Genomic DNA, 11,139 nt, shown 5'->3' with positions numbered 1-11,139 from the left:
TACAAGTAGAGCTATCAACATTCTTATAGGTATTTAAAGACATTTTTCTCTTTGAAATGTAGTTGGTATCTCTCCCAGCCCTCGAGAGCACTTGAAGTACTTGAAGCTCATTGTAGGGATCTGAAGAAGGGAGTGCCCTCTGCTGCACTATATGCAGATAGGATTTTCAATCCAATTGTTAGCAGGGAAAGACTGCACTTGAAGGGCTATCATCTTGTTCACCGTCAATGTTCTCAGCAGCATTTACTGATATTATTACTCTCCGGTTTTGTCTCAGATGACATTATTATTTTCTGTCATTCAAAAAGATGAAATTAAATAAGGATTTATTATCCTGGAACACTTCTAAGTGAGGAGTTTCTCCTCAGTACATATGAAGCGAACAATACAGTTTGTGGTGTAACATTCAAGTACTACTACTAGCCACCATAGGGCAGGGATGAAGAAGATTATAATGGATAATTTCAGAGGAATGGCTGGTGACGGGGAAATAAAAAAAATCAGTTAGTAGAACACATGTCTTGGAAGCTGGAAAATAGGAGACACAAACTGTGAGCAAGAGAGAATTTTACAGCTGGGAATACAGCACTGAGATGCTCTTGTAGCTCATGAGAAAGGCACTGTCTTAGCAAAAGAGGGTGTGGCACGGCGAAGGGAATCATAGAACCATAGAATGGCCTAGGTTGAAAAGGACCTCAAAGATCATCTAGTCTCAACCCCGCTGCTGAGTGCAGGGTCACCAACCACTAGACCAGGTCGACCCAGAGGGAAGTCTTGAAGAAAGCTGCTGAGTACAGAAACACTGTCGTGCTGGAAATTTGAGTGGACAGGACATCTCTAGATATTACTGGGAGGAACACGAGCATTTTCCCTTACATTTAGGTGGTTGCTGAAGACACCATGCTGAAAACAGCTATCAGGAGGAAGGTTGTTGGAAAAGGGAGGCAATTAGATAAGCAAATGGAAGAAAATAATAGCTTATGATTGTGATATTCATAGTTCCCCTTTCTTGCTCTATAATTGAATCCCATTCAGACTGGACTTTCAAAGTACAGAGCTAGAAAAAAAAGATGGAAATGAAGAAATGTAACAAATATCTATGGACAAAGATATTTCTACCTCCCCCGCCAATCCTGAGTTCACTTGTGCTGTAGGAAGAGCAGGGAGATCAGTACAGAGCAGCCTGCTGCATGTTTTTTTCTGTAACACCCTGTAGAAAGTCTTCAGAAAAGATGTTCAAGGCCTCAGGTCTGTGGTAGGAACAGTGTTTTACTGAGATTTTCATCTCACTACATTAAAACACATTTTTTTGCAGAATAAAACCTGACAGCGTATTAGAAATAAGCATCAAAAGGAGAGGAGTGGATTCTCCTATTTGTTCTCTTTCTTCTGTAATTTTTTTCCTTTCTCTTTTCTCTCTCTCTTAAAAAAATAAATAAAATTTTCTATTTATGGCAAACTGACACGATAATTTCTGGGAGTCGGTGGTGTTCCCATAGAAACAGCCTTGATTTTATGATATCACTGCAAGTTGCTGCAGTTACTCTGCTATGTTCTAATTAAAACAAAATCTTCCTGGATAAATTGCATTTGAATCTTCAAACATTTTTCTAGGTAATTGGGCTTGTATAATCTCCATTTTTCTTTTGACCATGTCTGTGTAAGGGCCAAAAGACTTCTGTTGACCAAGACACCATTCTTTTTGAAATAATCTTTTTGTCTCAGACCTGCTATGTTCATAAAATCCTAGTGGGTTTTTATAGCTAATAATAGTATACATAAGTGGCTCTAAGTGATTTGTGGAGTAAGAGCTGTAACTATTACATGCCACCGAGGAGCTGCTTCTTTTATTCAACATTTAATACTTTGCAATAACAACAGTTTTTATTTCAGAATCTCAGTGCACTTCCTGTTATAGTGACTTAAAGTGCTAACAAATTCTGTATTAAAAGCCAGATATTTGAGTGACTGAAATTAAACTCTCCAGATAATGAGTTCAATTGCCATGCGGTAACTGCCCAGAACATTTTGTAGGAGGCACAGGGTGTCAAAACCACTCTTTTGTTTACATACAAGTCCCCTATATTGCAGAGAAAAAGCTTGATTGCCAGCTCATCTTTTCCGTATGCTGAGATGAAAGTAAAATTTTGGGCTTTTTCTCATTATGAAATGTATGAAGTTAGAGGATGGAAGGGCAAACTGAAAGAGGCACTGAAGTAAATGGATTTCTTTGAGTTTGTATGAGCTTGGGAGAGACCCACTGTGGTTCTTACTGGTGCAGACTAAGACACCTCATCTTCTCTGCCAAGAGAAAAATGCTGTTGTGAAATTTGCTTTTTAAAGGGACAAAACACAAAGAGAATAACCCAGCTCTCCTTCTTATACTTCTCAGAGCTGTGGCAAACTGACCGACACAGCCACAATCATCAGAAATTCTCAGTAAAAGGCAACACGATTAATGGTACAACTTTCTCATCTCCCTAAGAAAACTAAGATTAGTTATAATAAGTATTATAAGTTATAATTAGTTATATAACTTATTTGCCAAACAGATGGTAATTTACAAAAATGTATAAGTCTCACAGGTGGAAAACCTAGGAACAGAATTTGGGGAAAGATCTTTTCCATTTCTCTAATATAAACCTCCCTTTCAAATCCCATCAAACTTTTCATCAAATTTCCTTTTATTTGGTGCTATTATTGTGCTTTGTCATTTGTTTTTGATCATATATTTATCAAGTCGCCAAGCTTGTCCTCAGATAAACTCTCATAAATAAAGTTTACATGAACATGAAGTAAAATGGGTCAAAAAGATGAACACATTCTCAGAGGATAATGGGATATTAAACATGCCAGGGCAGAGATCATGTTTCTATTCTGAGGTTGGAGTGTGCTGTTTATAGGGGTCGGGAAAAGTTGTCTGAGCATCCTGGATATTGCAGCAGTAAAAAAAAAAAAGGAATATTTGTTCCTCTAAGAAGTACTGCAGGACCCATAGCCTTCCAGTCAGCTCATTTCATAAGAACAACATGAGCTCCAACTAAAAAGCGAAATGAATAAATAAACAAAACAAGCACGGATTAAATCATTTCTAATTGAGTTTCCAAGGTTAGCAAAGACACACTGTGGGAGGAACAGCTCAGCACTAATCTGACTAATTATTTTGGCATTTAGCGTGAGTGGGCTGCGGAAAAGTCATCCCAAGAAGTCAACCTGGTTGCTCGTGGTTTCCTGTCTCTCCAGAATGCTCCACAGCAGGGCAGTGCTGGGCTCTGCAGTTGCTCTGCAGGATCCCCCAGATGCCATTTTGTGTCTCAGCCAGCCCCAGCACGGAGGGCAGCACGACCCCATGGAGACAGAGCAGCTAGTACTGCTAGCAACCGTGCCATTTCTTTTTACCCAGCAGGCAGCTACTTTGTCTTAACAGATGATTTCTGCCTGTTCTGTTCCCTCTAGTTCTTTCTGTTGTATTGAATACTTCCCTCTTCTCCAGCTGGATGCCAGTTTTGGAGTCACCTCTAAAAAAAAAAGGGATCTAGAATTCACCAAAATTAGAGGTTTCACACCAAGAAGCATCTACCATAGCTACTTCTTTTATTGTAGTTAATGTACATTTCACAAATCTTTCTCTATACAGCTTTGAGGTTAGCTATGTTTCTTTCTCATTCTGATATGTAATAGATTGCCCACTCTTATAACTTTCCGGGATTTTCAGGTTTTTGGTTTGGCATTTGTTGTAAAGATAGAAAAAAAATTCAAGGGGGTTGACTAGAAAACTACTTTTTTAATTAACTACTCAAAAATATGTTTGTGAATTAAACAACTTCTTTTTGGAGAATGGTACATTTCTTTGTGAGTTAAAAAAACAAATAAACTGTAGACAGTTTTGAAGAAAATGAGATTTATTAGGCAAAGTTTTTGTGCTTTCACCACAGGCAGCTCAAAACATCTTTGTGGTATAGGCAAAAATGAATTTTTCTGTCTGGAGAAGAAGACTGGGGTCTTCCTGCCACAAGAGCTATGATGAAGAACTGAAAGGACAGTTCAGGAGAGCCAGACATGATGCTGCCAGTCGATTTGGTGAGTACAGCATTCTGAAATGGCTCATTTTCTGTCCTAGCCAACAGCCATGATATGGTTTTCAGTCTCTGGCTTTGAAAAATTGGAAGCAGGGCCATGGAAGTCTGCTGCCCATGTAGCTCTGTGCTGCTAATAAATGACCTAGAATCACTGAGTCATAGAATCATTTAGGTTGGAAAAGACATTCAAGACCTCTCAGTCCAACCGTCAGTCTGAACCTGCCAAGTACTGTCACTAAACCATGTCCCTTAGGGCCACATCCACACAGTTCTTAAATACCTCCAGATTTCCAACACTTCCTTGAGAAGCCCATTGCAATGTCTGACCACTCCTTCCATGAAGAAACTCTTCCTGATGTCCAATGTAAGCCTCCCCTGGTGCAACTTGAGACTGGAAGCCTACAGAGTTCCGTTCCTCTCCTTGCTTAATTTGGAGTATTTAAGTCTGATATTTTAGGAGAGTACCCTGCTCATTAATTGCAGAAAGTGAATTTCTACTCTTCAAAGTCTCCACTTTATTTCACTCCAGTCATTGGATCTGGGACTGGAAGTCACAGATGAGTGCCTTAAACAGCACTTGCTCGCTCTTTCACTCAAAGAACATCTCAGTTGTGAACTGTATGAAGCACCTGTGTGGTAAGGGCTGTGAGGAAAGTCTTGTTGCCTTGGCTTTGGCACTGAATGTGGATGTCATTCCCGGTTGCCAAAGTATGATATTATTCTTGATTCTCACAAAAAATCCAATTTTTTCATTCTGATTTTCACTCAGTTCACCACACAACTGAGATTTATATTTAGTTTTGCATTATTTTAACTACTATACTTTTATGTCATCAGCTTCCACTCTTATTGTTCCTGCAAGGTGTTGCATAAATTAAAACTGAACCTTCCAAAGATAGAAGAAAGTGGTTTTCTTTCTGTTTCTGAATCAGATTCTGTTTTCTCTTCCCAGTTTTAATGTTCTGCATGTTTTTATGGAGCTCTGCCAACCCAATTTGTCTATTACACGTCTATTTATGAACCTTAGGACTTACCCATGCAATTGAGGAAGAGGAGTAGAAGTTACTGCACATGAGTCAAGCCATGGCAACTGCCCCGTGCACAGGTATAGCCCACAGTAGATGGGTTACATTATACTCATAATGTATGAGTATACTCATAACAGTGAGTTATCTTAAACCTCTTTCAGTGATGGGCTTATCTCTCTTCTATACTTTCCTGGGATGCTACTGGTTATCATTATTCCAGTTATATAGATTTATCTGTTTGGACTCTCTATCCCTCTATCCTGTTAGTAATTAAACTGCCTTCTTCAATACATTTAACCTTTCATATCTTTCCTTTTTTATTTTGCTTTAGTTGACAGCCACTGCAGAAAACTTAGCAAACTTCACTCTGCTGTGGATGTCCCTAGTAAACATTGCAGACTGATTAGAAACAGGTATTCAGCGCAGGAGAAAAAAGAATGAGAGTGAATGCCAACCAGTCTGTACACAAAGGAAGCGACTCCCTTTCTAAATGAGCACCTGCTGTATAACAGACCTCTCATCTTACCTCAACACTCCGAAGTTCTAACCAAAATTGGTGGACAAAGAAGAAAATATGAAGGGGACACCTAAAAGCTATGAGAGATACGAGACAAGACTGTGTGTCTGCTGCTTTGGGTGACCTTGAGGCAGGCTTTCTTTGGTTATGAGGCAGATCTCAGAGGCACTCAGGGCTGCAGGCTGCATGTCAGGAGTATTTGTATTGCAAATGCTAGAGGTGCAGGCTCTGCAGGGAGTAATAGGTTAATGCAATGCAAAAAAGGGCCTGGAAAGCAGCAAGTCTAATTGTTACAGCTGTGCAACTAAAGTAAAGAAAGGAGCGAGAAAGAAGCGAGACTAACAAGGGCTCAGGTACCACACAAATAAGCAGGATGTCTATAGTCCTTCCAGGGACTAATTTGGTCTTTGAAAGGTACCTGTGGTATCACAGCTGTAGAGAGGGATATGTCCAGCTATTACTACCAGTCCAGCTACCAGTATTAATGGTGGGTACTCAGTATGCTCTGCGTACCCACCACTGATAAGGCATGGATCTCGTGTGCATCCTTAGGCTTTGAGTTAAGTATTTAACCATTTAGAAAGCGCCGTGATGAAAGAAAATAGCCATTGATATGCAAAAAGATGTAAGGAACAAAACAAACGTATACGAAAGAGACTTGGAGCTTGAGGGTTATGGGATTCAGGTAGCTGGACAACTGACCACTGCTTGATTGACAGTAAGCCACTGCTACTTGTAATCCTATCTTAATAAGGCAAGTCTGATGACAAACATGGTATCAAGTTGAGCTCAGTGGCAGAGCAAGAATGTGAATTAATTCAGCTCCTGGAAAAAGTAGGATTTGAAGTCCATTCTTGGAGCATCCAGTTGTGGCTGAGTAGCTGCACTCTGTGGTGCTGGCTGCAGGAGTGAGACCTACGTGCAGGATGGTCAACACAAGGGGCAAATAGATGAGACAGCTTTGTTCTCATAGCATGGAACACCGTGGGTCTGAAACAAATCAACAGGAGTCTTTTTAAACCAATATTTTCCCATCCATATTGTCAGTGTATAGAACCTTGGCTTACCCTGCTAACACGCAGAGATGGAACTAAAGCAATCCCTACATCTAGTCCCTCTCCAGAATCTAAACTCAACTTGCTTTCCAAAAATGAGCTAACTGTGGACAAAATGTGGACCACATTTTTTTGCATCTCAGCGTCTTTCTTACAGTTAACTCCATGAATGTTCTTCCCTCATTGTTTGTGTAACGAAATGCGACAGTTATTTAGTACCCTACCGTAAAATGAAGAGCAAGACCACCTGTCGATGGCTTGTGGAGCTGAGTGCAGCAAAATCACCTTGCCAAGTCACCAGGAGGCTGCCATGTGTTCAGAAGAGATTAGTGCAACCATGGGACACCTACAAAATCTGCCTGGAATGTCTGCAGTCAGGTGATTGCTTTCTGCAAGTGTTTTTATCTCTTTGACAGATTGTTCATTGCAGCATAGGGTATGTGAATGGAAGACAGTTGGCCTGCTTGACTGTTTTGTTACTTCAACATTAATGAAAGAGTGTAAACACATTATAATAAAGGCAGTTACACAGATTAAATGGAAGCAACCAAACACTGCCTTAGACCTGTGAGCAGATCTTTCTAACGCCAGACAGTTGCCAAAACTGTGACTATTTTCATAATATTCTCCTACATGGAGCAATAAAATCTGTGCTTTATGTGCTAAATTTCCATGCATGTATATGAATATGTAAAAAGGAAAATGATTTGGTTTGACATAAATGCAATTGCTGTAACTGTGACAAGGTATACACACCCAAACACAAGAGGCCACTGGTAAAGAAAGCTGATCCTCATTTTCTGCTTCAGTCTCTCAACGTGGCTCAAGCTGACGAAAGGATTAACAAACAGAGGTTGGAAGTCACAAACTGACACTGCTCCTACTGCAGTTACTGTAGGAATAAGAACAAAGGCAAAGAGACCAAGAGACGATTTTGAAAGTGTTGTTCATACTGCTTTATTCATAAAACCAGTAGAAACACACCAGTTCATTGTTCAAACCCTTGGCCAAATTTCATTTGCTTGAAGTAGCAAAGCCTGGCTGAACTGAAGTGCACACCTCTTTGTTGCATGTGATACAAATCCCACCTGTGTTGAATCACAGCAGTGTGTTACAGGTCACAGCTGCACTGCTCTGATTCTTCAGCTCAAAATGCAGCAGCATATAGAATCATAGAACCACCAAGGTTGGAAAAGACCTACAAGATCATCCAGTTCAACTGCCCACCTATCACCAATAGTTCTCACTAAACCACATCCCTCAACACAACATCTAAACATTCCTTGAGCACCTCCAGGGTTGGTGACTCCACCACCTCCCTGGGCAGCCCATTCTAGCGCCTGCCCATATAGAACTTTGAGGTTGTTTCCCCCAAGATCCCCAGTATCAGTTGAGACAGCAGCCTACACACAAGCTTCCACTGAAAAAAAATAAATTGCAGGCCATATAATTGAGAAGATAGCCTAGTAAATATAATTAGACACCACCACATCCTATACAGCCTAGATCAGCAGGTTTTGAAGTACAAGTTGTCCATGTAGTGGATTGGGGTGTCAACTTTGGATGATATTTCAACTAAGCAAAGCTTTACTCTAATCAAGGAATTGTAGTTTTGTAAAGAATTTGCAAGAACATTTTTACAATAAGGTGCACAAATCAGGCAGCTTAACCCACTGGCAGCTACACGAGTAGAGGACAGATAATACACAGATACTGAGGTATTTTACATCGTTATTCCCTACTGCTGCCCACTTTACCTCTAGATTTTGTACTGCATAAACTATACCAGCTTAAAACCAGATACAGTTAAGCCAATACATGGTAACCATCATCCATGTAAAATAAGATTGATCCAGCCAATTGAATTTAGAAGTTATTCCCAACCAGTGCCCATTCACACCACTGTCATAATCCAGTCTAATCCTCACCACTTTGTATGAACCATGACTGCTAGAGCCTTATGTCTCCCACACTTTTTATGACTACATCTTGCTCTTTACACAACAAATCATCAGCTACACCTTGTTCCTTAAAGCAACAGGAAGCAGGAAAATATAGCTCTGGCATTCCTCCCAGGTCTTAAACAAATACATACCAGGGTAGATGGTTTACTGAACATATTCTAACTATGAGTAATGTTTGTATACAACATGCATGATAAAGCACTGGACTATTTCAGTTTTGCCACAGTATCTTCAGGACATGAATTGTACATGCTGCACAGTGCAACTGTGACACTGGTAATGGCCACGTTCTGAGCACACTCTGCTCTGATACTTACGTGACTGGAACTGAAGCTTCCTTTAAGGTTGAACTTCCTCTGGTACCGGCAGAAGTTGGGCTTAAGTGTGAGATCTGCCCTGAAAGAGAAAATTTCCACTGCCAATTTAATGTAAAATTTCCTTAAGGTTTCCTCCTGAGAGCCCTTTCAGCAGTCCTCATCAGGAAGCCTGTTGGTATCAGCAGCACAGAGAATGGCCTTTGCTGAGACACAAGCCAAAGCTCCCAACCCAAGGTAACTCAAATTGGATCATCAGCTCAAAACAGACTGCAATACAATTACAAGAAGCTCTTTATTTCAAGAAGAGAGGGAAAAAACATCTTGTGTATATGTGTATTTTTCCATTTTTGCAGCTGATTGAACTGAGTGATATACGTGGTTGGTCACATCACAGTGAATTACCTAAAGGAACATTTCATGATGATAAGGTTCATGGTTCACTGGAGACATAAAAGACTTTCTTTGTTTAAGTGCCCAGAAAGAAGTTGCTCTTTGGCATTTTTATTTTTCATTGAATAAATCATGTGAAACTAGAGACTTGTCCCCCACCTCGTGTGTGACATTTAAAAAAACTGGGATAAACAGGAGAGGATTAATGATTATGTAAGCACTGCATTTCACAAAGGGCAGGATCCCAAACACCCTCACTGTTGTTGGCTGGAAGATCTCAGCCTGCAGAAATAGGGGATTAAATTACTTCTTGCAATGTTCAGCATCAGGGAAGGGATGCACCACGGACCAGGAGTGGCCATCTTTGATCTTCTAGCTGCTTCTAAACCCAAATTTTCTGAGGATCATGTTTTCCTTCTGTATAGCTGGCTTTTAGGAACAGCCAACAGCGTGAGACTAGAGAAGGACTGGCAATTGCAGAGCTTTGATTCAAATGGTACTGAGGAACACGGAATCAAATTGGTCTGAAAAAACAATTTAAGGACGACTTGGAAAAAAATTGCTAGTGGTAACTCCAAGCATGAAGATAACCTAAAAGTGATATGAAAGTCTGTCAGCTATGTAGAAGAATTAAAGATACTAATTTTGTGGTTGAGGTTGGCAGGGACCTCTGGGTCCATCAGTCCAACCCCTGCTCGAGCACGAACACTCAGAGCAGGGTGCCGAGGCCATGTCCAGGCAGCTCTTGGAGATCTCCAAGGAGAATCCACAGCACCTGAGCAACCTCTGCCAGTGCTCAGTCACTGGCACAGTGAAGAAGTTCTTCTTGATGTTCAGAAGGAACCTCCTGTGTTTCAGTTTGTGCCCACTGCCTCTTCCTGGCCCTGGGCTCCATGAAAATAGACATGCCTCCTTCTCCCTTACACCCTCCCTTCATATATTTATGCACATTTCTGAGACCCCCTCTCTGAGCCTCCACTTCTCCTTGCTGACCAGTTCCAGATCTCTCAGCTTTCCCTCATATGTGAGGTGCTCCATTTCTTTCACCATCTTTGTAGCCCTCCCTCCAGTGTGTCCGTGTGTCTTTTGAGCTAGACTACTCAGAACTGGGAACAGCACTCCAGATGCGGCCTCATCAATGCAGAGTGGAGAGGAAGGCTCACCCTCCTTGGTCTGCTGGCAACAATATTCCTAACGCAGCCCAAAGTTCTGTTGGCCTCTTCTGCTGCAAGTGCATGTTTCTGGCTCATGTTCAACTGGGGTCCACCAGGACCCTCCATGGGTAATCCTGTTTATGCAGCCATCACACAGCTTACAAGTAACATTAATTAGTCCAGAAAAATTGTGAATGAATGATAACATGCTAGCTTTAAAAACAGCTGCTTGAAATCCAACTGATTAAAGAAGCAGAAGTGTTAACTGAATCATTTCTACCGATTTTTATGAATGATGATCAATCAGAGTTACACAGCCCTTGTGGCTCTTGTCTTCATAATAACCAATCCAACAATGCAAATAAGAAGGTGCCTGCTTTCAGCTGTTTCTCGCAGCAAGGCATGATAGTGAAAGTTACGTCATTTACATTTCAAAGGTTTTACCTACTTGATTAATCCACTTTAAAAATTAAAAAAAATAATAATTACAGCTTCCTTAATTTTTGCTTGTACTGTTATGGCGATATTTTGATGGGTGCAGCCATTGCTAAGCATTGCTACACACTGCTTCTGCCTCCGGGAGCTGAAAAATGGCATTAATTCTCTTTTACCACTGGGTGGCGATCTCTTAAAAA

At 40.8% G+C, this 11,139-nt stretch overlaps 1 long non-coding RNA gene across 1 annotated transcript; it reads right to left on the bottom strand.

The window, feature by feature from the left end:
- Window positions 4,078-9,264, bottom strand: LOC110394896. Its single transcript, XR_002436006.1, has 3 exons — window positions 8,961-9,264; window positions 7,436-7,571; window positions 4,078-6,614 (listed from the first exon to the last, which is right to left on the bottom strand). It is a non-coding gene; the product is annotated as an uncharacterized LOC110394896 (long non-coding RNA).

Source organism: Numida meleagris, chromosome 2 (genome assembly GCF_002078875.1).
Source record: "Numida meleagris isolate 19003 breed g44 Domestic line chromosome 2, NumMel1.0, whole genome shotgun sequence".
Classification (NCBI taxonomy): Eukaryota; Metazoa; Chordata; class Aves; order Galliformes; family Numididae; genus Numida; species Numida meleagris.
This window is presented reverse-complemented; position numbering and strand designations above follow the sequence as displayed.